Source organism: Lepisma saccharinum, chromosome 2 (assembly GCF_977018435.1).
Source record: "Lepisma saccharinum chromosome 2, izLepSacc3.1, whole genome shotgun sequence".
Lineage (NCBI taxonomy): Eukaryota > Metazoa > Arthropoda > Insecta > Zygentoma > Lepismatidae > Lepisma > Lepisma saccharinum.
Genome location: NC_139230.1, coordinates 135,141,079 through 135,168,922, shown reverse-complemented (window position 1 = coordinate 135,168,922; position 27,844 = coordinate 135,141,079). Strand labels below are relative to the sequence as shown.

Below are 27,844 nucleotides of genomic sequence, written 5' to 3'. Positions count from 1 at the left end.
GGGAGTGTCACTATTCATCTTAGCGACACCGAAAACTATAGATTCCACATGAATATCAGTCATTTTCGATTATTTTTACGTCACCCCTTCCCACCTCCACCCCTAGGGCTGCCAGAGGTGTCTTACCACCACAGTATTTCTTTCCAGATTGCAAGTGTTATGTACCAAGTTTGGTTGAAATCGCATCAGGCGTTCGACAGTTATGCCGGAACAAACATACATACATACATACATACATACATACATACATACATATATACATATATACAGGGTGTTGCAAAATTCCTGTTACAACGCTTGTGAGGTGATTCGACAAGTAAAAGCAAGGAAGAAATGCCATGTGAAAAAATTTCGAAATCGGCACCGTTTTCGAGTGACAGGCGCCAGACCCTGTGGCCGAGTGGTTATCCCATTGCGGTGCGACGCCAAGGGTCATGGGTTCGAATCCCGCTCCCTCTTTCCCACCTAGTAGAGATCCAGTTTCACGCAGTCGAGCATCAAGTCTTTGAAAGAGTGAATGTGTTGGTAACCGCCTATTGGGAAAACGTTCGTGATACGAACGCCGTGCTTCACGGCTGTTTCGGTTTGCCTCTCCATAAATGAGATGCATATCAGCAAGCTCGTGGGTAGAGTACTCCGCCATTGTCCTGTTCGAGAACTGACCAGCACTTTCCCTCCGAGTGACTGATCAGAACTACCGTTATTAGCACTTACGTAATATCACACAGGTGTCTACGCAGTTGTTGCAAATCGAGAAAGAACACTGGAATACGTACTCTACGTACAATACTCCTTGGCGCAATTCAACCACACACACAATGCAGGATTAAACTCCACGCTGCGACACGTAGAACGGACAGGAAGAACAACGGTCAACTACACTCTCTACGTAGTATCCACCAACGCTAATACGTAACAGGTGACCTACACTCCCAGCCCCTCTAGTGGGGCTTTTCTGTATCACTTAGCTGAAATCAATCTCAGCGTAATCTGTCGGCATAGCGTCATTTTCGGGTGAATTTTCTATTTCCCGAGTGTGGGACGGTGTCCCAGCAGTAGTGGGACATGTGGAAATACGTCGTCATTTTTTACTGGCTACATTCCGATCTCAACATTATGTAGAAAATAGTATTAAAATTTCCTGCATTTTCCATCAGGGGATTCCCCACTTTCTTTGAGAGTCCCCTTGCGCAATTTACACTAGGCCTCAATTGCTGCAGCATTGTATTCGTCAGGTACGACTTTCTTTGTACTCTTTTAATCCGACATTGATATATTTCTTCCTTCTTGAGTTATCCTGCTTTAAACACGGTGTGAGGCGATTTTCGCAGGGTGGCGATTTCGACATTTTTTCACATGGTATTTTTCTCCTTGTTTTTACTTGTCGAATCACGTCCCAAGCGTTATATATATATATATATATATATATATATATATATATATATATATATATATTGTTTGTCAAGCAGCTATTCAATTTTCCAGTCTCTACGGTTTCCACCTATAGTCGTAGCAGGATCTCTTGGCCATTGAGATTGAATAAGTACTATGGAGCGGAACAAAAGCGCTATGGAAAAGGATTCTGCTGAGTCAAAATAATTGACTGATTGATTTTTTTATTTGACTTCTCTTCTTGTGCCACTTTTGGCTAATTTGCGAAGATGAGGATGAGTGATGATATGATGAAATTCATGAATGGACACTCACAAACATCCATGCTCAGGCCAGGATTCGAACCCGGCACCCCTGGCGTCTTTGCGCGATGTGTTAACCACTCCGCCCACGGGTGCCTGGTGAGTCAAATTGAATCTTCATGCTCCATGATACGAGCGTGAAAAGCACCAACATTTGCTGGGAAAGTATTAATTGTCATTAGAATATTCATCACAAAAAATAAATAACCTTTCAGTTGACAAGAGATAGATTGTATTATATTTCTAATGTGTTTCTTTTCTATATCAATTAGAAATATTATATCTCTGTAAATTCGTGGATTTCCTGCTTCGACTTTCTCAATGCGGCCCTGATAGGAGCGTCGGAAATTATTAATGTACTGGTAACTTTATGGGCCTCAATGTAACTTTTATTTAATAATACACAGGGCCACCACTGACATAAAAGATTCTAAAAATTATAGAAGATACGTGCAAGGATGTTAAAATATTGAACGAATTAGTCAAGATAGAGTCACACAGATGCCTATGTGATAGAATTACACACATTTATATGTCTATAATTCTATTGAAACAAAAATATAATACTTTGTGTTTACTTTCCAAATGCTCACGAATAAATTAAAAAATTGTTGGTTAAAGACGAAGATTTTGAAGCAAGTGCAATCTTATCATCTTCTCTCGCAACAAGCGTAGTTAGGAGAAAAAGAAAAAGATGAATTAAATTTTATCTGACTATATTCATTTGACTAGTCAAGAGTTAATATGGTTCAACCACGTATAATAGGGCTTGTGTAAAGGTGACATGTTAAAATGTTGTCCTTGCCAAGAACAAATCAAACATTTACACTCTACGACAAAGAGTTCTCATTCGTTGGTGTTTTTGTGTAAATCTTCGTAATTAAAAAGCTCGTGCTTTAAAGTTGAAATCGATTTAAAACACAGCGTTTGGCAAAAGCGATCAAATAGTTGCATTGCATTTAAACTCAAATATGTCATACGTATATTGATTGATTTAATTTATTTTAACCATACCAATGTAAACACAAATGAAATATTAATAGTTGTTCCCGAGAAGCAACGAAAAATTTAGTCACGTACCGTTGGTTCCAGAAAGGCCAAGGCAGGGTACGAAGCTTACAGGCATTGTTCACAAACGGGACTAGCCAGGTTAAGGTTAAAATGTTATTCAACAAATCTTTTCTGAAAAATCAAGGTAATTTGCAATATAAAAAATATCTAATTATATACCTTCCATTTATAAAACAAAAAACATTATAGAACATTTTTATTTTATTAAATCTGACGAATTGATAAAAGAAAAATGTTTTAGCAATATCTTAAATTAATAATCATTACAATCTGTTCATTTTTCTCGAGATAATGATTTCAGAAGAAATCAGTGCAAGAATGACGTCGTATTTCAGTTGGCGATGGGTCAGGTAGGGTTCTCCAAATTCTGTTGTGCATACAGGAACTGAATACTCATTATACAACGTTTGATGTTTTAGTACAAAATGTACTGATCCTTTCTCTGAATATATTCTTTAAAGACAGGCCGACCTACGTGGCGGAATGGCTAGCACAGCCTGCTACCACGCCAGGCGTGTCGAGTTCTAATTGGCCTGGGCATGGGTATTCATTGTGAGTGTCCTTTCATCAATTTTATCGTGTCATCACTCATCCTCATCTTCGAGATTAGCATGAAGATGGAGGAAAGCGATGCTAAATAACAAAAAAATTAAAGTATAAAATGGCAGCAAAGCGAAGTAAAATAAACCAAATCAATCAATCAATCTACCTTTACAGATAATGTTCAAAACAGAAAATGTGAAATAAATTCCAAATAAACTTTGCTCTTCGTTAGGACCATGGACAGGTAACGGTGGGGTGTAATGTACAGCGACCGTTTCTTTGTGAATTCGTATCAATCCACAGGATTATTATTTATTTTTCATTTTAACTTTCTTTAAGCTTCATTTCACCTACGTTCATTCACTTTTTTACACCAGCTGTCCGGTCCTCTCAGGTATTTGAATTATTCACAGTCGAGTATTAAGCAGATCGATTGATTGATTTAGTTTATTTTACTTCGCGTTTTGTGCCTCTTAGCTAATTTGCGAAGATGGGGATGAGTGATGAAAATGATGAATGGACATTCACAAACAACCAAGCCCAACCAGGATTCGAACCCGGGACCCTTGGCGTCGCAGTGCGATGTGCTAACCACTCGGCCACAGGGTCGGGCGAGTATTAAGCAGACTTCCGCTTCCTGATATACTGAGGCTGAAAGATTTACAACAAGTAAACAAGGAATAAACAGCTTTCAAGAATATGAAGGTTAAAACTGACTGATCAGCGTATAGGAAGTCTGCAGAGAGAGGTGTTGCGAGGGACGGAGAGACTGACAAGGGACTCACTTTTGGTTTGGATGAGAGACAGGCAAAAGCACTTTGGAAAGGAGAGAAGGAGACCAGTCTGCCTGAGTTAGGTGAACTACCTACGAAGCCTAGAGAGGGCTTAGTTTTATTTTACTCTACGTGATCAGTTTCATTAGCATTCTTCTAAGTGTAGACAGGTAATTATCCTAACCATAACATGCATGATTTAGGTTCAAAGGTTTACAAAATCAAACGAGTGACAATTTGCCATTTCTAGTTGTATAGTTAGGTATTCTATTTCAGTTGTACCTCTCGCAGCCAAGCATCCAACTTGTCATGAGGACAAGTGGTCTCATCATTAAAGAGGATGAATGGTGAATAGCTACATTTTCCATTTATCTATTGGGGGCGGTTGGTTCGATCCCATCATTCTGTAGAATGATACGAATTGTTGGCATCGAAATTCCTGTTAATAGGCACGTTTAGAAAGGAGCTATGAAAACTGGTCTCAAGTGCTCTTGTAGGTTTGTGCTACGTACATTGTTTATGACAATTCCTATTGAAAAAATCATGATGTTCAAATTTCAAGCTGGTGATTGCTAATAGTTTGCATGTGTTCATCTCAGGGTGGATAAAAAGCATGATTTTTATATTAAAAAAAACTTTTGTGTTGATTTTTAAAATTTAAATCGGATTTTTTTTATTTATATCCATTTTTTAAAAAAGAAGACATGCTTAAAATTGATTGCATGGTTTTTGGCACCATGCACATAGATATATGTTTTTATTATTATTATTTTTCTAGTAATTGACCCTGTAAAATATCTGAACAGTTTGGTTAAAGGAAATAAAAAATATACGTGAACATACCTTTTTCTGTTTCTGATACTGTAACTACTATGGAAATGTTTGTTGAGTTTGTTGATGAAACTGATGATTATTTCAGAACTCTTCTTTCAGTGAAACTAAAACATACTGGATGTACTCTGTAATTGTAACTTAAAATATTAACTTAAATATTTTTTATAGTCTTTGTACATGAATTTAGGAGTTTTCTTAATTATAGTTCAAAAAATATCAGTTGTCATGTTTATTTACAGTTTAATGATTTTGCTACTATTTATGGTTTAACATGATTAGTATTTTGTATACTTTTCTACACAAAATGTTTGCTATTTTTGCCCATAAAATTATTGAATTTTAAATCAAGAGAAATGCTGTCTTTACATTTATTTTCGTATGAGCTTCACATAATCAGTACATCTTTAATATTTCCTTTATTTTCCTATCTTAGAACCTAATAATCACCATTGAATGATCACGAGTAATGTACTTTCAACAAAATAATTTCTGATATCTACAAACTTCTTATATGCATTATTCTATAAATTATTTATTTAGAGTGATTTGAATCAACCTGTTTTAATTCAATTCACCCTGGTTCATCTCCATATACCATCTGGCTGCGCGTAGAATTGTTCTGTTGTGCGAGTTGCCAGCCCGACTGACCAAATAATTTAAGTGAAATCCAGTTAAAATTTTATTTCGCTGTAAAGGACTTAAGGGAGAAATTTTAAGCATTACGCGTTACAGAAGTTTGAAGAAAGTATTTTCTTTCAGTTTCAAACTTTGCGTGGTCCATAGGTTTATTAATAAAATAAATAAAAACAAAAAAATATAAATGTATCCGTGATGTAATATAATCATTGATATCAATGCCTTAACCAAAAAATAAAGCGAGCATGCGTACATAAGAATGTATTCATGCCCTTCAGCAGTGATTTGGATGCAGAGTATATTCCATAAAATATTCAGTACCTGGCCCAGAATCCGTTTATGAAATTCCCAGTATCATCTCCATTAATCGAATCATACGAGTACTACACACATGCTTTTTATCGCATACTGAACAATTATTCTGATTACTCACTGCGCTTTTAGGGAAGAACGATTTCTATCATCACGCTTGTACTGTATATGTTTACTGAGTAGGTTAGGCGTGTAAGGTTTGGGGCTCTCAGCAATATAATTACGCTTGTACGTGCTTACAGTGTTACTGTTCATAAGTTTTAAATAAGTTTGGATGGTTAGACTTGATTGCTTCAATATTTCCATATTTTACTTTCTTTGATCAACTGCGCCTGTATACGTTTTCCTAGTTAAAAAACAATGAACTTCTACAACGTATTTTTAATGACATAATTCCTCACCAATTAATACTGTAGTTCCTGTATCTTTAAAACACACGAAATGGTTTGTTCGAATGTCAAATTTACTTCCACAGCCATTTCAATTATTCTAAATGCATTCTGCATTGTCAATAAATCTTCTCATGACGCAATCGGAACAGTAACCCAGTCAGGCAAACTACATTATTCACATTTTGTAACCCTTCTTGTAGTTATTAAATATATTCTTTTATAATTGCATTTATAAATGTTGTTACCTGTCAAATTATATATAATAAATTTGAATATACGTATTATTTCATGAAACGTATTTAATGGGGAATTTTTAGTTGAACATTTTTATTTTTGGGCATTCTTGTAGTTCTATTTTTTAATTTGCCCACAGAAGGATGACAGAAAGAAACTTGAAACTTCTAGTGATACCCTTCAAGATGATCTTGTGAATAAAGTTTTATTGTACCCGTTATATGTAAATTTGTTCCGGTGTTTGATATTAGAGGATATTGTCCTTAGTTTAGTGAATTTATTTTAATTGATATAAATATTCATTTTAGAAAAACACTTGAATGATATATTTATATTTGAGGAGTGCTATCAGGAAAGCAGTAATCTGACCAACTACTTACTTTACAAGGAATTGTAAGCATTAATATGTACATCCATTTTTCTGATTTTACGTAATTTTTTCTCCCTATTTTGAATAATGCTGGATAATGCTTACATGAAATTGACAAGGGAAAAGTAATAAATAGACACCCAGACCCAGGCAAATACTCGAAAGGAAACTTCAGTGGCAAGATTGTGGATCGACCACACAACGTTCTCGATCACAGAAGCGGGAGGCCAGGTGTGCTATCAGCATATGCTGGCATACCTATGACAGTGTTTTCAACTTGTTAGCACTAAACATTCCCAGTTTCTCAATTATATAAAGGCTTGGATATTCACAGTATTAATCTCACATTTGGATACGTTACGGCCCCACAGTGAGAATAAATGACAACAAATATAATGCATGAATAAACCAAAGCAAATATAGAAAGTAAACTTACAGTGTGTTTAAATAAAGAGTCCCTATCTTCACCGTGGTTACGCTCTCTGAAGATTATGTAAACTGGCACTTGGGAATAATGGTTCCGTGTACGTGTTTCGAACTTCAGTTTCATTATTAGCTTTACGTCAACTTATGGCAGGAATAAACAAAGCTATAAAACGATATAGAATGGGTTCTCCGGAGGCGAATTAATTCGCTGAAAACAATAGAAGGTAGTTTTCATAACATCATGATATATGTTATCCTTTCCGCTTGCTGTTCCAGGCACACAGGCATTGTACGACTTTTAGTTCAACTGTTTAATTGTGTTTTCATATCCAACAAGTGGCAGCAAGATCTGATTCGAAATCTGTGACTGGCAGAGAGAAACTAAGAATTTGCTTCAAAGGTGAGAACTTATCCATGGAATTTTATTTATTTGGAAAAATGTGGGATTTATATGGTACAAGTAAAGCTTATAGCCGACCGAAGGTACCATTCTGCAGAGAGGAAATAGCACTTGCAGTGCGCCACAACCACACGGATCCCGTTAAATTTCCATGCCAGACGTCTGCAGTTTCTAGATAATACTTTTTTCCACCCGCTTCAGCTCGCTTCCGAATGCGCTCTCGTTCAATTTCGGCTGTCTATAATTCCAACATTATTCATTCCCAACACACGGCATTTCGGATCGGCGCGCTCGGTATATGCGCTGACCCTCTCCAAAAGACGCAAAATGTGTATGTTGCATATACGGCAGTTCGGAACGTATATGTTCGGAGCGCTATAGTTGGCAACAAGCTTAAGTTCCAAAAATACAGAAGCAAGAATATCCATTTACTCTCTCTCTCTTCTCCGTCGTCGGAGTTTTTGAAAGAACGATATTGAATGTGGCGATTTTTTGTACAGTCATGTTCAAAAAATCTGTCGCATGGAATTTTTCTAAGTCCAACGTCTTACGAAATTATGTTGGTAGCTCTGAAACAAGGAAGTGTTGTGAAATATACGATCCTCCAATCAGAGTGAAGTTAGATTCAGCGGAGCAGGAGGCGTGCTCACGGTCTTGTCCACAGGAAATTCAACCAATGCAGCATTTTCAAATATGAGATAACGTCCCCATTGGTTAAATATTGTTTCAATAATGCGAATCGGCAGAAAGATTGCGCAAAAGTTTATTTGTCGCTTTAATTGACTTTAATCGTTTCAAATTAGTATTAAATTGTCCCAATTATAGTTCACGAACTTAATATATGTATTCATGTATGTGTTTGACAATCATATATCACTCCTTAGAACAATTTTCACATTGTTTTCACTACGTGAGATGACATTTCATTTACATTTACGATAAAATAGTGGTTTGGGTGTAATAACAGTTTTCATTAATTAATTTAGAGATGTATTTTTATTTATTGAGTTAATGATTAGGTTAATTCGTTATTTTTCGCGAAAAGAGGGATCCACAGCTGGAAGAAAATACACAAATTGCATAATTGAGGTCAAGAGTTCGTTTTAACATCACTTTTTGCACACATAGGCTAATCACGACTCGGGATACATTTAAATTGGAATCTGAAACATTATGCGACCTGACTGGAACTCGCAAAAGGACACACCGATAACAAGACGTCGATACATTACCGCTATGGTCTGGCGAACGCCAATAATAATGATGGGTGACGGAGAGTAGAAAATAAATAGTATTTTTGGGGGTATTTAGTGTTATATTTATACACATACAAACCTAAGAAAATATTTATTTTGATACATGTGTGTGGGAGGGGGGGGGGGGCGAAGGGAGAAAAGAGAGGAACAGAAAGATATTGGGAGAGATGGGACGAAGAATTGATTATAGAAAATGTTTTATTTGAGGTTCAGTAATAAAAACAATCAAATCAATAATGATTATCTTATAAATACCATATTTATTGTAAATTTGTTTTAGAAATGGGGGCGGGGAGCTGTTTGTTTAAGTACAGTGCAGGATAACAAGTGGAGACACATAGTGGTTCGTATCTCACTTTAAACTGTAGGTCCAGGCCCCATTAGCCTATCTGTGCATAAAGTGGACTTAGAATTCAGTAGGAAAATAACGTCGATCTAGTATTTTTGATTTTAGATGCGTTGAGACCACTAAAATTACCAATTCTTATAATAAGAAACCTGTCCTCATCTTACCATTTTGAAAGAGAGAGAGTTAATTGTATAATCTTTCGTTGTTAATTTCAAAGAAGACTAATTCAAATAGTAACAATGGGGACGAATAAAGCTTACGAAAAGTTTTTGCCACCATGGGGATTTGAACCTACGACCATTAGAGTGACAACCCATTGCGATAACCACTACCCCACGAGTTCGTTCCTTCATACGGCATGATTATAAGTTAAGACCAATTTGTTCAATGTGCATTAGAAATATAATCCCCACCCGCCTCTTTATAAACAACACACCAAAACGCTCCTTTGTAGCAAATGAAATAAAGGTGGTATGAATGTCACAAAACATTTAAGCAAAATCCACTATATTTACGACGCAATCGTTTTACATGGAGAGGCTACAGCTTCGAAAATTGAGGTTGTGGTTTGATTCTAGTTGTAGGATACCCCATAGGTATTGATAAGCCAAGGCTCTAATGTGCACTAGATTGGTTCATTTGTAGTGACGTGCTCAGGAATTTGTAAAGAGGTATGTGAATATAAAAATGTATTAATGCTTAGTTTTTAAACAGTGAACTCATATTTTAATATCTCTCTGTCAATCTCACTATCTGACTTAGGAACTTATTAGTATTGCAGGAGTCATACTGACAAGAAATCTCACGTGACAATAACGAGAAATTAGATTTACGGAAGGAATAGATTTCATAGTTTAAAACCTCGAAGGGCCTTGGGCTATCTCCTGACTGTCAATCTCGCTTCCACAATCCTACCTATAGTTGTGGAGATCTTCAACTGGCAACGAGGTGACGTTGGTCAGCACGTCGAACCCTCAGCCGTTATAGAAGATATATGAAACCGGGTTACACCAGTCAATCGTAGCTACCCAATTTCCTCACGATGGTGGGTTGCCGCCGGTCCTATACACATAGCAGGCCGAGAACCCAGGACAACTCGAATCCATGCCGTCCCGCTGCAGTTGGAGTCCAAAACACAGTGTTAGACCGCACTGCTACGGAGGAGGAGAGTTTTCATATTTTATTTCTTATAAATGTCGACAATACATTAAATCTATTACGCACCAAAAATTAGTGGAAAAAATAGCCGGTTCTATAAGAGATTCGAACCTTCGATCTTCACTCAACTAGGCCGCTATTTTTAACAATTTCCCATTTTCTCACTCAATAACCTTCGTGGAACGTTAACGTTTATCTTAAGAATCGTTAGCAATCTTGTAAACCTTATTAACCTATCTGCTGTCTATCACAAATTTATTTTACAACCTGGAGTAGATTTTGATGTCTGCAATTTAGAACTTGACTTTCGTGGTAAGTAATTCTCTACCGTCTACTACAATAAATAAATCAAAGTCTACATATCTCATATTTTGTAAATGCGAAATGTCATTGTTAAATGTTACAACCGATTTCTCATTCGACCGTTAGTTCCGATATAGCCACACCATTCTGGAAACCAGCGTGAAACGTGTTTCCCACATTTACAAGGTCAGGTGAACCCTTATCAGTTGTATTGGATGTCTGTGATCATGTTACTTCATACGTCATGGTCCTGTGGTGGATTTCTTCCCCTTCCCCTTTTACCTTGAACGGTAGTAATCCCCGACTGGGCACGACGAATCAATCACAGAAAAGCAGACTGTCTAGTAAATCTCATGGCATGTATTATTTCGAGCTCCTAGGTTTTGGAAAGTGAAATAAAAAAGTATGTAACATAAATTCATAATGGTTGACTTCTTTGGGTATTATTTCATGTATCTTCTCTACTTACTCCTCTGAAACTTTTTATCTACTGTTTTCAGTAGATCAAAAGGTGTTTTGAAACATCTACTGTGTTAATATTTTCAAAAAGATATAAATGCAAGAAATAATAAGGGGGAATGAAATTCATATTTACAGCCAAAATATTAAGCTTAACATATTATACGCTATACTGAATAAATTAATTTCACTTGCAGTTTCTCTACTGTACTGGTTTCAGTAGTTCAATAGGTGTTTTGAAACGTTAAGATTTTTTAAATTTGAATTACAATTTGTGTGCATCAAAACTTAGGGTTTTGATGCACGGGGCTGGACCCCGTCACCCTATATGGGGCCCAGCCCCTTATCATGACAAAAATAAAAGCGTGTCTGAAAACTAAAATATCCTTACCTGGGTTAAAAGCTGAGCCTGTAAAGGGACAGCCAGCACAAACAAGGACAAAACACAGGACAACACGCACACAGTCCTACGAAGATTATACTAACAGTAGGTCCAGTCACCAGAGCCTCGTTAGTCTGCAAAATGCAGTTCAGGGTGTACTACATGGAAGTGAGGTTGGTTTAGATTTTATTGATTGATTGATTTGGTGTTTTCAGTCCACTTTATGCGCAGTAAGGCTAATCGGGACTGGACCTACAGTTTAAAGTGGGATCCGGACCACTTGTGCCTCCACCGGGTATCGAACCCGGGACCCCTTGATAAAGGCGACGACGCTACCACTGCGCCATCTGGGTAAGTTTTAGATTTTAAATAGATATAAAAACAAATTGTTAGTGAGGAGGAATAAAAAGCTATATTTACAGCTGACATGCTGAGCTAAACACACTACAAGGGTGTAAGGGATGACCTTCCACGAAGTATGTACAGCCTCCTCCATGGCGCAGTGGTAGCGTCATTGCCTTGTAATCAAGGGGTCCCGGGTTCGATACCCGGTGGAGGCACAAGTGGTTCGGATCCCACTTTAAACTGTAGGTCCAGTCCCGATTAGCCTTACTGTGCATAAAGTGGACTTAAAACACCAACTCAAACCAATCAAACCAAACGAAGTATGTACACCCAATTGTTGCTTCCACGTAGTACACCCAGGACTTCAGTTTTGCAGACTAACGAGGCTCTGGCGACTGGCCCCATGGCCAGTATAATTTTCTGTGTTGTCCTGTGTTTGGTCCTTGTGGGTGCTGAGTGCCTCTTTACAGCCTCAGCTTTTAACCGAATTCAGAATATTTTAATATTTTAGTTACAACAGGACGTTACTTATGTTATTTTTTGTTCTGCTAAGGAGCTGGACCCCGTATAAAGTGACAGGTGCAAAATAGCCTAAGTGCTGATACACCCATAAATTCAATTCAAATTCAAACACTACATGCAATATTACATGTAGTACTGAAGAGAATGCTGTGGCTATATCTGGAACTAACGGTCGAATCTACTATATTTACGACGCAATCGTTTTACATGGAGAGGTTACAGCTTCGAAAATTGAGGTTGTGACGTGGCTTCTTTTAGTGGTAGATAATGGTATGGCAAGGTTCCTGCGTGCACTAGCCAGTAATTTCCGAGAAAGAAACTTCAATTTTTTTTAAGATGGTAAAGTGGATCGGTAATAGGCTATCAGTATCACACGCCGAAGATTATAGGTTTGACTTCTGTTCGATTACCCCTATTATTATTATATAGAGCAACTAAGTATTGTATTTAATTAATAATTTAAAGAAATAAAAATGTTATATATATTTTAGAAAAATAACACTCCTTTCTAATGATTTTTCAATGTTATTTTTGAAAATAATTTTTCAGAATATGTTTTTGAATTTCTCATCATTTTACAAATATTTGCATAAAATTTATCCATGTGTTATATTCGACGAAATGTCATGTTCAGCGAGAGTTATACATTTTTATTTTAGGGAAAATTATCAAGAAACAAAACAAATAAATACTATTGACATTTTGTGAATAGTATTTATTTTACATTATTTTTTGTTCACCATGCATAGTTGTATTCTTGTAAAAAGCATGAAAAACAATATATTTCTCTACATTTCGCAAAGCAAATAATATACGAATTTTCGTAATAAGTGAAATTCAATAAATAATTTTTCGGTTTAATAAGAAATAAAAATCGCAGAGTTAACCGAACGGTGAATCGACCACAGAATTTTACAACCCATAAAATACCTTGTAGCTTTTGCAATGAAGTGATGTAGATTCAAGTAATAAAATTTCATGCAAAATCGCACGTTATAAGATTGATCAAATATATTAACTCAAATCAATGTGTCCATAATTTGTTATACTGTCAGCCATTCAGCCAGCACATCTCGTTACAAAATCTCAGCATATCACCATTCACTAACTAATCGAATTGAATATTGATCCACTTCACAGTTCAATGTGCAACAATAGTTTCGACTCATATCACGTGAGACGTAAACTCAATTCAATTCTCTCATTGTATGTAACTTGTATGTTGAGCTCATGTAGAAATATCAATTACGAGCTCCAAGCTAAATTTGACGCTACAATCGCTTGATCAACTCTTGCGTCTCACTGCCAGACATTCTACGTTCCTGTTTGCTCCAGGTCGATTCTTCATTTCATTATCATTATTTTAACCTCTGTTTCATTCTCATAGTCGTTATAAACCTACATAATTCCTACTGTTTACAATAGACAGAATCTACTGTTATCAATTGTAGTACTCTACTGTGTCTCTCGGAAATCTACTCAAAATCAATAATTTCCTACTGAACACTTTCAGTAGGCCTAATGTGTAATTACAGTTGAGGAACTACAAGTGAAAGATTCTCTTCAGTACTACATGTAATATTGCATGTAGTGTGTTTGAATTTGAATTCAAAATTTTGGGTGCGTCAGCACTTAGGCTATTTTGCACCTGTCACTTTATATGGGGTCAAGCCCCTTACCAGAACTAAAATAACATAACTGTAACGTCGTGTTGTAACTAAAATATTAAAATATTCTGAATTCGGTTAAAAGCTGAGGCTGTAAAGAGGCACTCAGCACCCACAAGGACCAAACACAGGACAACACAGAAAATTATACTGGCCATGGGGCCAGTCGCCAGAGCCTCGTTCGTCTGCAAAACTGAAGTCCTGGGTGTACTACGTGGAAGCAACAATTGGCTGTACATACTTCGTGGAAGGTCATCCCTTACACCCTTGTAGTGTGTTTAGCTCAGCATGTCAGCTGTAAATATAGCTTTTTATTCCTCCTCACTAACAATTTGTCTTTATATCTATTTAAAATCTAAACCAACCTCACTTCCATGTAGTACACCCTGAACTGCATTTTGCAGACTAACGAGGCTCTGGTGACTGGACCTACTGTTAGTATAATCTTCGTAGGACTGTGTGCGTGTTGTCCTGTGTTTTGTCCTTGTTTGTGCTGGCTGTCCCTTTACAGGCTCAGCTTTTAACCCAGGTAAGGATATTTTAATTTTCAGACACGCTTTTATTTTTGTCATGATAAGGGGCTGGGCCCCATATAGGGTGACGGGGTCCAGCCCCGTGCATCAAAACCCTAAGTTTTGATGCACACAAATTGTAATTCAAATTTAAAAAATCTTAACGTTTCAAAACACCTATTGAACTACTGAAACCAGTACAGTAGAGAAACTGCAAGTGAAATTAATTTATTCAGTATAGCGTATAATATGTTAAGCTTAATATTTTGGCTGTAAATATGAATTTCATTCCCCCTTATTATTTCTTGCATTTATATCTTTTTGAAAATATTAACACAGTAGATGTTTCAAAACACCTTTTGATCTACTGAAAACAGTAGATAAAAAGTTTCAGAGGAGTAAGTAGAGAAGATACATGAAATAATACCCAAAGAAGTCAACCATTATGAATTTATGTTACATACTTTTTTATTTCACTTTCCAAAACCTAGGAGCTCGAAATAATACATGCCATGAGATTTACTAGACAGTCTGCTTTTCTGTGATTGATTCGTCGTGCCCAGTCGGGGATTACTACCGTTCAAGGTAAAAGGGGAAGGGGAAGAAATCCACCACAGGACCATGACGTATGAAGTAACATGATCACAGACATCCAATACAACTGATAAGGGTTCACCTGACCTTGTAAATGTGGGAAACACGTTTCACGCTGGTTTCCAGAATGGTGTGGCTATATCGGAACTAACGGTCGAATGAGAAATCGGTTGTAACATTTAACAATGACATTTCGCATTTACAAAATATGAGATATGTAGACTTTGATTTATTTATTATAGTAGACGGTAGAGAATTACTTACCACGAAAGTCAAGTTCTAAATTGCAGACATCAAAATCTACTCCAGGTTGTAAAATAAATTTGTGGTAGACAGCAGATAGGTTAATAAGGTTTACAAGATTGCTAACGATTCTTAAGATAAACGTTAACGTTCCACGAAGGTTATTGAGTGAGAAAATGGGAAATTGTTAAAAATAGCGGCCTAGTTGAGTGAAGATCGAAGGTTCGAATCTCTTATAGAACCGGCTATTTTTTCCACTAATTTTTGGTGCGTAATAGATTTAATGTATTGTCGACATTTATAAGAAATAAAATATGAAAACTCTCCTCCTCCGTAGCAGTGCGGTCTAACACTGTGTTTTGGACTCCAACTGCAGCGGGACGGCATGGATTCGAGTTGTCCTGGGTTCTCGGCCTGCTATGTGTATAGGACCGGCGGCAACCCACCATCGTGAGGAAATTGGGTAGCTACGATTGACTGGTGTAACCCGGTTTCATATATCTTCTATAACGGCTGAGGGTTCGACGTGCTGACCAACGTCACCTCGTTGCCAGTTGAAGATCTCCACAACTATAGGTAGGATTGTGGAAGCGAGATTGACAGTCAGGAGATAGCCCAAGGCCCTTCGAGGTTTTAAACTATGAAATCTATTCCTTCCGTAAATCTAATTTCTCGTTATTGTCACGTGAGATTTCTTGTCAGTATGACTCCTGCAATACTAATAAGTTCCTAAGTCAGATAGTGAGATTGACAGAGAGATATTAAAATATGAGTTCACTGTTTAAAAACTAAGCATTAATACATTTTTATATTCACATACCTCTTTACAAATTCCTGAGCACGTCACTACAAATGAACCAATCTAGTGCACATTAGAGCCTTGGCTTATCAATACCTATGGGGTATCCTACAACTAGAATCAAACCACAACCTCAATTTTCGAAGCTGTAGCCTCTCCATGTAAAACGATTGCGTCGTAAATATAGTGGATTTTGCTTAAATGTTTTGTGACATTCATACCACCTTTATTTCATTTGCTACAAAGGAGCGTTTTGGTGTGTTGTTTATAAAGAGGCGGGTGGGGATTATATTTCTAATGCACATTGAACAAATTGGTCTTAACTTATAATCATGCCGTATGAAGGAACGAACTCGTGGGGTAGTGGTTATCGCAATGGGTTGTCACTCTAATGGTCGTAGGTTCAAATCCCCATGGTGGCAAAAACTTTTCGTAAGCTTTATTCGTCCCCATTGTTACTATTTGAATTAGTCTTCTTTGAAATTAACAACGAAAGATTATACAATTAACTCTCTCTCTTTCAAAATGGTAAGATGAGGACAGGTTTCTTATTATAAGAATTGGTAATTTTAGTGGTCTCAACGCATCTAAAATCAAAAATACTAGATCGACGTTATTTTCCTACTGAATTCTAAGTCCACTTTATGCACAGATAGGCTAATGGGGCCTGGACCTACAGTTTAAAGTGAGATACGAACCACTATGTGTCTCCACTTGTTATCCTGCACTGTACTTAAACAAACAGCTCCCCGCCCCCATTTCTAAAACAAATTTACAATAAATATGGTATTTATAAGATAATCATTATTGATTTGATTGTTTTTATTACTGAACCTCAAATAAAACATTTTCTATAATCAATTCTTCGTCCCATCTCTCCCAATATCTTTCTGTTCCTCTCTTTTCTCCCTTCGCCCCCCCCCCTCCCACACACATGTATCAAAATAAATATTTTCTTAGGTTTGTATGTGTATAAATATAACACTAAATACCCCCAAAAATACTATTTATTTTCTACTCTCCGTCACCCATCATTATTATTGGCGTTCGCCAGACCATAGCGGTAATGTATCGACGTCTTGTTATCGGTGTGTCCTTTTGCGAGTTCCAGTCAGGTCGCATAATGTTTCAGATTCCAATTTAAATGTATCCCGAGTCGTGATTAGCCTATGTGTGCAAAAAGTGATGTTAAAACGAACTCTTGACCTCAATTATGCAATTTGTGTATTTTCTTCCAGCTGTGGATCCCTCTTTTCGCGAAAAATAACGAATTAACCTAATCATTAACTCAATAAATAAAAATACATCTCTAAATTAATTAATGAAAACTGTTATTACACCCAAACCACTATTTTATCGTAAATGTAAATGAAATGTCATCTCACGTAGTGAAAACAATGTGAAAATTGTTCTAAGGAGTGATATATGATTGTCAAACACATACATGAATACATATATTAAGTTCGTGAACTATAATTGGGACAATTTAATACTAATTTGAAACGATTAAAGTCAATTAAAGCGACAAATAAACTTTTGCGCAATCTTTCTGCCGATTCGCATTATTGAAACAATATTTAACCAATGGGGACGTTATCTCATATTTGAAAATGCTGCATTGGTTGAATTTCCTGTGGACAAGACCGTGAGCACGCCTCCTGCTCCGCTGAATCTAACTTCACTCTGATTGGAGGATCGTATATTTCACAACACTTCCTTGTTTCAGAGCTACCAACATAATTTCGTAAGACGTTGGACTTAGAAAAATTCCATGCGACAGATTTTTTGAACATGACTGTACAACAAATTAGAAACGTTTGGATCAATAGTCTTGCAGTTAAACGTAATATATATATATATATATATATATATATATATATATATATATTTAGTTTTTTTTTTACATCGCTTATTTTTTACATCCTCGATTGGCTAAACGCGGCATTGAAGATGAATGAGGCTTCGACGAAATTGATGAAGTGAAGGCTATACTCGAACCCGGAACCCGGAACCACAGGGTGGCTGATTAAAGTTTATAGAAGTGAGGAGATATAAGAAGACAAACGTATAAAGTATAGCACAAAACATTACTTTTATCGACGATATTTACATCTGAAGTTACCAAATTTTAAATATGCCGAAAAATAAGACATTTTCATTAGTATATTTTTAAAGATACAATGCATACACAGTGCAAGTCAAGTAATAAGACGGCAATCATTATTCCAAAACAATTGAGATTTTGCAATTACAAGTGTTCAAAATAATCTCCTTGCAATCCCACAAAACGTTTAAGTCTGTCATAGAAATTTTCAAAGCTGCGGTTATTTATTATTTTTTTTAAATCGTCTTTATTTATTTTAAATAAGTTTTATACTTTCGAAACATAGAGATCTGTTCTATTCCTGTATTTTACACTCAATTTTGTAAGTTAATGCTTTCTAATTTGGTAATTCTGCTGGAATAGTAATTAACTTAATTTTATTTCTGTTAATGACTATCAAAACAACAAGCTTCTTGCTTTTTGAAATGAACAATCCCAACTCTCAGGGGACCACATACTCGCCATGATCACGTCTGCAATTTTGTGTGCTTCATTCATCATCCTTGTCTTGGTTAGAAAAAGAAACAGAAAAACGACCTAAATTAAAAAATAAAGGAATATACATTAAAATGAATAGCCGACATAGAGAAAAATGACATAGAGAATTTAAAAAAAAACAAGTTCAAGTTCACTATTTTGGGGGAGGTTGTATTTTATTGTGCTCTTTTAATGCCTATTGTTATCCTTTTCAATGTCTTAGAGGAATAATGCCCATGTAGAATGAGCAGAACGAATTTTCTTGACGGGGTTTTATAATTGATGTAAAATTATCCAGGCTTTGTGTAAAAGGCCGACCTCCGTGCGGAGTGGTTAGCCCGGGGTCCCGGGTTTGAATCCTGGTCTGGGCATGGATGTTTGTGAGTGTCAACTCATCATGTCATCACTCATCCCCATCTTCGCAAATTAGCCAGAAGCGGCACAAAAAGCGAAGAAAAATAGAGCAAATCAATCACTCAATGAAGCAAGCATTGTGCAAGAGGTTCATATTGATTCCAGCCGGATAATTGGCAGGTTGCAATTGATCCTAAGGGAGATGCGTCCATCAATTCTGCTTTCATGTTTTTCCGTGAAAACACAAGCACATTTATGTAGTTTCAATATGTTATTTTCTACAATTCATGTGCCACATGTAACCCCCTATAACCGTGAAACAAGTTGAAACCAATGCGGTTTAGTACGGACTAAGGTTTGTTTGCTGCTGCTTCATAGACCAACATATGTTCTTCATGCTCTGCAATACTTCATCTTGAAAAAATATACTCGTATCCAAATTTCACCCATTGGCGAAATTTGAATCAGTCAGGTAGGCGAAATTTCGGTCTACTTGACAAAGTGCAACGAAACTCCCGAAGTCAGAGCACAACTCTTAACCACCAACAATAAACTGTATATTACAGCAGCACACATTTTACTTATTAATCATGCTTATCGGTAACAGTATAGAATCTACCCTTTCTGCAGTTTTATTAAACATCGGAACCTCTCAAACATTTTAGTGGGAGAAAATACCTTCAAATTTCCAATGAAATATTCACTCTTATATGTCTCATAGTTCACTGCATTTGCTCCAATTCTAATGTTAAGACCTATGAGAGTTGTTCCCAACCCACACCAGCTGAAAAACCCTGGCTGGCAAAATTAGATTACTAGGCGAAATTGGGTTACTTTCCTCTAAACAGTATTCTACAGAATGTCCTACATAACCAGTATAATGTATACAGTGGTGCAAGAGTCTTCTTTTAAGCAAGTGGTGTCTGAACGGATACGAAACATGAATTAAAAGGAATGGACTGTCCAGAAGAATTCTGGCCATCTAGTAGCTTGCATCAATGGCTATAAAACTAAAATTATCAAATATCGCATACTGCAGACTTCTGGAACGTATGTCTCTCCAAAAAAACAAGTCATTTATTCATGCAAGGACAAATTCCAAAGTTTTGCAAATTCGGATAAATTGTGAAAGTTATTTTCGTAGGTTTTTGTAGGTAGGTTCATATTAAAATATGTCATATTCCGAGTAGGGGCCATGGCCACCTCTTTGGTACAGGGCTGAATATATATATTGAAACATATATATAAGTTATATGTAGCTAGGTATTAATCTCATGTACATAGCTGTTACAGAATACAAGAAAGGAAATTTTGTATGTACGATTATGCACATTACATTAATGTAAATTTTAAAATAAGAAAGGTTGTTCGTATAAATTCATTTTACATTGATGTTAACAACATATTATTAGAATACTTTTGTAAAAACAAACAATATGCCACTGCAATGAGCATTGTTTCTTTGGTAGTGCGACAAAAGTTCGGGTGCGAGTGAGTGTAGTGAATTTTCCCTAGTGAAAATAAAACATATTTTATATATATATCTATATTTTTTATCTAATGACTCGCATTGTATTCAATTAGTAATTTATCTATGTTCTTGGATTATATATGCTCATTAATTTCAGGATGTTATATATAGGTAAGCCTAAAGGCAAAGAACAACTACTCATGACGAAAGTATATGGAGAGACCACTGAGTCTGTCGGTCTCGTTCTCATGATATTCATCATTGCTCTGATAATAATATTTGCGTCTGACTGCTGTAAATGTGCTTACAACATAATCAACAAGAAGCGTGTTTCAAAATGCTCTGTAAGTATTTCTATCTCATTATATACATATAACTAATACGTATTTCAATGGAAATCTTATAAACTGTACATAAACATACGTATGTATAAATATAATGCAAATATTGCATGGATCATATGCTTTCTTATTTCACAAGATTAATAATCTTTTCTTCAAAAATGTTATTGTAATCATTGAAAATTTTTATTCACTTTTAGAAAGTTAAAAATAACTATTAAATAAATTTTATTAACATACATATATAAACAACATTGTAAAGATGTGTATTTTTACAACAATCTAGGAATATTATACTACATCTATTGACTATTTTAGAGATATTATTTATATATCTTGTAGAGGGTTAGGTAATGTCACTTTTTCTTAAAGATGACAATAAACATTTTCAGATTTAATGCATCATTTGGAACAGTGCTTTGATGAAGAAGCATAAAAGAAGTTGTGAACAAAACTAACATTGTAAAACAAATACATACAAACAATTTATTTTTAGACGAAGTATAATTATATATCTTTATCTCCACAGGTAGAATTTAATGTCATTGATAAGTGAAGGGCATTGTACAAACAAAATCCTAAATAGGAATTGTAGCTTTCCTGGCGACGTGATTCAAACATGTGTTCTCGGGTTACCAGCCAAGTTAAGTTGACGTTGGCTTCCAACGTTTCGAGCGCATACATTGCTCTCATCATCAGGGAATGTAGAAAAAAACAAAATCCTGTTTTGAAAACGTTATATTAGGAATTTCTATAAACATAGAAGATTATTACATATGTAATGATGTGAAATTGTTTGGTTTGAGTTGCTGCTTTAAGACTACTTTATGCACAGTAAGGCTAATCGCGACTGGACCTACAGTTTAAAGTGGGATCCGAACCACTTGTGCCTCCACCGGGTATCGAACCCGGGAAACCCTTGATTACAAGGAAATGGCGCTACCACTGAGCCATGGGGGAGACCATATGTGAAATTTTTATTGGTGCGTTAAGAGTACCAGTATATTATAACCAAGAATGCATCCATTCAATTTAAATTGATTAATATTTCATCAGGAACATACGCAATTTTTATTCGATTTTCAGTGAAAATCTCAAAAAATGCTGACTAGGTTACTTAACCTCTTATTAATTGACATCTGTATTACTATTATTATAATAAACAGCAGTGTTAGTATTGATAAGAGTATTTCATTATATATGAAATAAATATATTACTATTAAAATTCATCTGGTATTCCTCATAGTGCAATGAAAAATACATTGCAGTATGTACCAAGTATCTACCGAGCCAGCTTCCGTTTCGACTGCTTTTTGCTTTACCTGGTTTAAATAATTTTCTGCTGCATAATCATCAAACTATACCTTTGGAGTAAAGCACTGTGTATTAATTAAGGTTGTTATTTCGTATTTTCAAGATCTTGACAAGCATGGTCTTCTAAAGTTGGTATCCCAATAAGCTATTGAATCTTCAACCAATGACAAGAGGAAATCTTTCTACAGAATCGTCATTCTGTACCGTTCAAAAGAGTGTAAACTTACCTCTTGATAGTACAGAGTGAGGCAGAAGTCCAGCACTACTCTTTTAATTAGAAAATGGCTTAACGGAGGACGATGAAACTTCAGGTATGGGTAATGGCAGTGGAGGCACACCAGACAGAGCCAGTATGTTTCATGGCGGCCATCTTGAAAGCCAATATTTTGGAATTCTCTCTAGATTTTCAAATGGCAAAGGGGTCATGTATCAAATCATTTAAGATGTACGTTTTCTCAGAAATAAGAACATGCAGTTATTTTCCACCCAACCTTTTTTTGGTGAGGAACTACAAATGTTGAGTTCAGAGATTTATCCACACATCCCAAAACACCCTTCCCTTCCCCCTCTCGGCAAAAGCATTTTACCAGAACTTCCATGTCTTGTTTTTCAAATGCCAGATTTATGGGAATTTTTCGTTGAATTTACACTTACAGTACTGGCCAAAAGAGTGTCAACTTCGTGTTTTTTTCGCATACCTCTTGCCAATGTTATCCGATGAGGATGAACGTTGCATGATATGTTGTTGAGGATGTTTCTGATGTTCAACGCATGTACTTTGGTCGAAGTGTACCATTTTCACCATAATATTAAGGAATTACAAGACCCGCCGAAGAATTACTATTGTACCTATCCATGCTGGTTAATGATTGTAACAATGTGTACCACACATTGTCCAATTTGTGTTCATCATGACACATTTCTATGTTTTCAGAGTATGGGTACTCGCCGTGGATGCACCAATCTGTCTCCGGACATGCAGAGAGGCATTGCTAACGGACGCACACAAGGGCGAACACTGCAGGAACTGGCAACACAGTTTAGAATCACTAGAAGTGCAGTATCGACATTTCTGAAGCGGTGGAAGCAACAGGGAGGAGTTGTGAAGGAATCCCATATAGGATGGATGACCCAGGATCACGTCAAGACACGTCGACAGGACCATCCTCCGCATCAGCAGAAGCAACCCCAGACTGACGTCAGCCGACATTACTCGGGAGCTAACATTCCCAACCACCCCGTCGTTACCTGGAAGGACCATCAGACGTCGACTCCAAGCGGCCGGTCTCAATGGACGTCGGCCTGTTAAGAAACCGCTGATTTTGGCGAAGAATAAGAAGGCCAGACTTGCATGGGCAAAACCTCATCTGGCGTGGACCAGGAGAGAATGGAAAGATGTGGTCTGGAGTGATGAATCAAAGTATTGCCTCTTTGGAACAGACGGAATAGTGTGGATTAGACGTCCTGTCGGCCAGAGATTTGATCCCAAGTTTCAACTTCCCACAGTCAAGCATGGAGGAGGATCTGTGATTGTGTAGGGTTGCATCACTGTCAACGGCGTCGGCCCACTATGCCGAATCAATGGTATTATGGACCGTTTCCAGTACGAGGACATACTGGAGAACACAATGAGACCATTTGCTCTCCAAACCCTTGGCCGTAACTTCACCCTCCAACAAGACAACCACCCAAAACGCACCTCCAAGCTCATCAGCAACTGGTTCCGCCGTAGTCGCGATAATGTTCTCGAGTGGCCCAGCCAATCCCCGGATATCAATCCGATTGAGCACATGTGGAAGGAGTTGGAGCGTTGTCTGGCAGGGAAGAGTGCAAATGTTGATGAGAAGTTTGCTCAATTGGAGGAGGAATGGAAGAAGATACCAGTCTCTTTTATCCACAACCTTATCGACGCCATGCCGCGTCGTTGCCAAGCAGTTATTGACGCCAAAGTCTTTGCCACAAAGTACTAGATGCTGTTCGTTAATTTTGTGTTGATCAACACCAGCTTTGACCTTTCCCGGTGAACTGAAGTGCAATATTTCTTTATGTTCGATGGTGTGTATTTTTTTCGATTTACATAAATTTGTTCTTTTGTAGACCATTTCACAATTTGCCAAACCACTCGGTTATCAGTCGAATGTAATCCAGTTGAATATGTTTTGGTGCAAATATTGTGTAATTCTCGCAATAAATACCTCAGTTACAGCAAAAAAAAAAAAAAAATTGACACTCTTTTGGCCAGTACTGTATACAAATCCTAAAAATTGAATCCACAACAAAAATCTACATAATGTGGGTCCGTGACAAATGAAAGATGAAGGACAATCAAATTTTGTTTTGATCCCACTTTATGGGCAGATAGGCTTATAGGGACCGGAATTACAGTTGGAAGTAGGATCCGAACCAATATGTGCCCCTACCGGGTATCGAACTCGGAAATTCTTGAGGTTACTAACCGCTATCTTCAACCATTCACTTATATATTTGAGCAGACAAGTAGTTAGTATAGTTGTAGAGTATAATAGAGTTGAAGTTTGTCCGGACCGAGAATAGAATTCCGTGCTCCCTACACCGGAGTTCACCCCTTTCTTCTCATTCTTGGAACAAAGTTTATTTTAATACTTTGCGCACCTTCCTAATATTCGCGCGAACACAGCAAGTGCCTAAACTTGAAAGGATTTCACAGTAAAATTATATCAATTTTTGTCTCAGATGTGCTTGTTATTCCTACATTTCAACTGATTTAATAAGACAATACTGCTTCGAGCCAAAAAGGAAAAAAAGATATTGGAATGCTTATTTTGTGTTTCATCTTCTTCTGTTCTATGTGGGTAACTTCCAGTGTGGCCCTCTGTAATATATTGAGTGAAATTATTACAGTATGCAGATAGTCGTTCACAATTTTGATGGAACAACATTGTAATAGTGACGTATATTCTTTAAATATACATGGAAACACTTAGACGAAGCATTATTTTGTGATGGAAGTTATTAATCAACATTAAGGATATTTCTGTCTTGATTGACTGAGTTAAAGATTGAGTTAAATTTTCTGCGTGCGTCGGCACTTAAGGCCATTTCGCACCCTTCTATGTATACGGGAAAATATCCATTATCTAAAATTCTGACAGAGAGCTTAAAAAAGGGGTGTAAAGAGCCCCTTTGGGAAAACTAAAAGTGCAAGGTTGTAAAAAGACCTGCACGAGACAAACACAACACATTAAAAAGTCAGAACAAACTAAAAACCTCCTTACAGACGGTGGAAGAGTCCAGCTCTTCTCAAAAAACTAAAAACATGTGATAAAATACTGCTGTCATCACCCAACAGGGATGACAAACAGCCGGAAAGGTTAAAAGTCTGCCGGAGGTAAGCAAGATCGACACATTACAAGCACGACACAACGGAGGGTCCAGCCCTTGCAATAGGTGACCATGCGTGAGACGGCTGTGTCCTATACGCATGCGGGTAAGAATAACGTCTTCTCGCCGAGAGGGACGGGACGAGGAACGCCAAGCACCTATGGTGGGCTTAACAGCGTGAAGCTTGTTCCCCGTTTCCGCATCCCACTCGGTCTGCCAAGTGTCAAGAAGGTGACAACGGAACACATTCTGCAGGTCGCTAGCTGGCAAAAGGTGGACGAGAACGTCGCCATCTGCATCAGCAGACTTGGCAGCAGCATCAGCTGCTTCGTTACCCTGGATGCCCACGTGGCTAGGGACCCAACAGAAGTGTACATTCGCGCAGGCAGATAAGGACACAAGCCGTCTAAATATGCGTTGCACTACCGGATGCCGGGAATACGGCGAATCCAGAGACTGCAACACGCTGGTCGAATCACAGCACACAAGGACTTTCTTCAGCCTATTCACGTCTGCAAAGTCCAGTGCCTTTAGAATGGCGTACAACTCTGCCGTATAGATGGAACAGGCAGGATGTAGCGAGTAACTGGAACTTTGAGAGTCTAGGACGAAGGCGCAACCAGCAGATTCCACTGTCTTGGACCCATCCGTGTAAAACACATTGAAATTGGGGTGCTTCGCACGAAGTTCTAAAAACCGTTGCTGGTATACAACCATTGGTGTTTCTGCCTTTGGAAGGGCAGTCAGAGAAAAATCGATAGAAGGAGCAGGAAACTCCCAGGTCGGGAGAGGCGGAATGAGTGGAGAGACGCCAGGAAGATCACTGTCAACACCAAGTGCTGACAGGATCTCGTCTGCACGAACAACAAATGGTCTAGTGACACTAGGGTGGAGCCGGTACCTTGCCAGCCTACTCTCGTCGGAGATGGTGTCAAATGAAGGATGTGAAGGCATGGAGCGAAGATGGAGGAAGTAGTTCACTAAAAGCCGCTGTCTTCGCAAAGACAGCGACGGCTCAGATGCCTCTACGTACAAACTGGCGACTGGACTGGTCCGAAAGGCACCAGAGCACACACGTATACCAGCATGGTGGACGGTGTCTAGGATGCGAAGTCTAGATGGGCGGGCAGAAGAATACACAACACATCCATAATCAAGCTTCGACCTGATGAGTGAACGGTACAAGCGAAGCAGTACCGTCCTATCAGCACCCCAGGAAGTATGAGATAAAACACGCAAAAGGTTGAGAACTCGAAGACAAGAGAACTTTAACTGGCGAAGGTGAGGTAGCCATGTTAATTTCTTATCGAAAATGAGGCCCAGGAAGCGGATTTCTCGGATGAGAAGGTGAAACCTGTTTGGGAGGATCACTCAACCAAACGGTTTATCGTCAGTTGGAGTTGACGAGAAGCTGACGCGAGATTCCGTGAGCGACAAAAGATCGTGAGGTCGTCTACATAGAGGAGGCCATGCACAGGGGAAAGAATGTTTGCCATAACACTGTTCACTGCTATGGCAAACAGAGTCACACTTAATACGCTCCCCTGCGGGACACCGTTCTCTTGTTCGTGAAGATCCGAAAAGGAGTTCCCAACACGTACGCGGAAAAAACGATCTGATAAAAAGTTTTTAATAAAGTACGCCATATGGCCACGCACACCCCAAGAATTAGCTGCTTTAGGATGCCAAAGCGCCGCGTTGTGTCATATGCCTTTTGGAGGTCCAAGAAAACTGCAACGAAATGTTCCTTGTTGAGGAATGCATCCTGAATATGTGTTTCCAGCTGAACCAGATGGTCCAGTGTGGAACGGTTGGAGCGAAAACTACATTGAAAATTACTTATCAATGAGTTTTCCTCCAAAAACCAGGTGAGACGTTTATTGATCATACGTTCCATCAACTTGCACACACAGCTAGTTAAGGCAATAGGCCTATAACTCGAGGCTGCGGTGCGTTGTTTACCTGGTTTCAGGATGGGAACAATAATAGCTTCTTTCCAGGAAGTGGGGAAAGAGTCCTCCAACCAAAGCCTGTTGAATACCGCCAGAAGGAAGTTTCTTGCTCCAATGGGCAGATGACGAAGCATCTCATAGTGGATCTTGTCCACTCCAGGAGATGTATTCTTAGAATCTCGAAGTGCCTGATCGA

The 27,844-nt window shown here is 37.7% G+C and overlaps 1 protein-coding gene and 1 long non-coding RNA gene across 3 annotated transcripts in view; one reads left to right on the top strand and one right to left on the bottom strand.

Annotated features, from left to right (window-relative positions):
- Window positions 1–7,331, bottom strand: part of LOC145984510 (uncharacterized) — a 147,222-nt gene extending 139,891 nt beyond the window's left edge. The window contains exon 1 of the mRNA XM_083118160.1: window positions 7,296–7,331. The gene's annotated coding sequence lies outside the window, so the exon portion shown is untranslated. The remainder of the gene's footprint in view (window positions 1–7,295) is intronic.
- A 257-nt stretch (window positions 7,332–7,588) lies between these two features.
- Window positions 7,589–27,844, top strand: part of LOC145984509 (uncharacterized) — a 51,788-nt gene continuing 31,532 nt past the window's right edge. The window contains exons 1-2 of one of the 2 annotated variants that reach the window (XR_014441339.1): window positions 7,589–7,685; window positions 20,852–21,024. This is a non-coding gene — a long non-coding RNA (uncharacterized LOC145984509). Of the gene's footprint in view, window positions 7,686–20,837; window positions 21,025–27,844 lie in introns of both variants that reach the window. The other variant, XR_014441340.1, reaches the window with a different exon arrangement.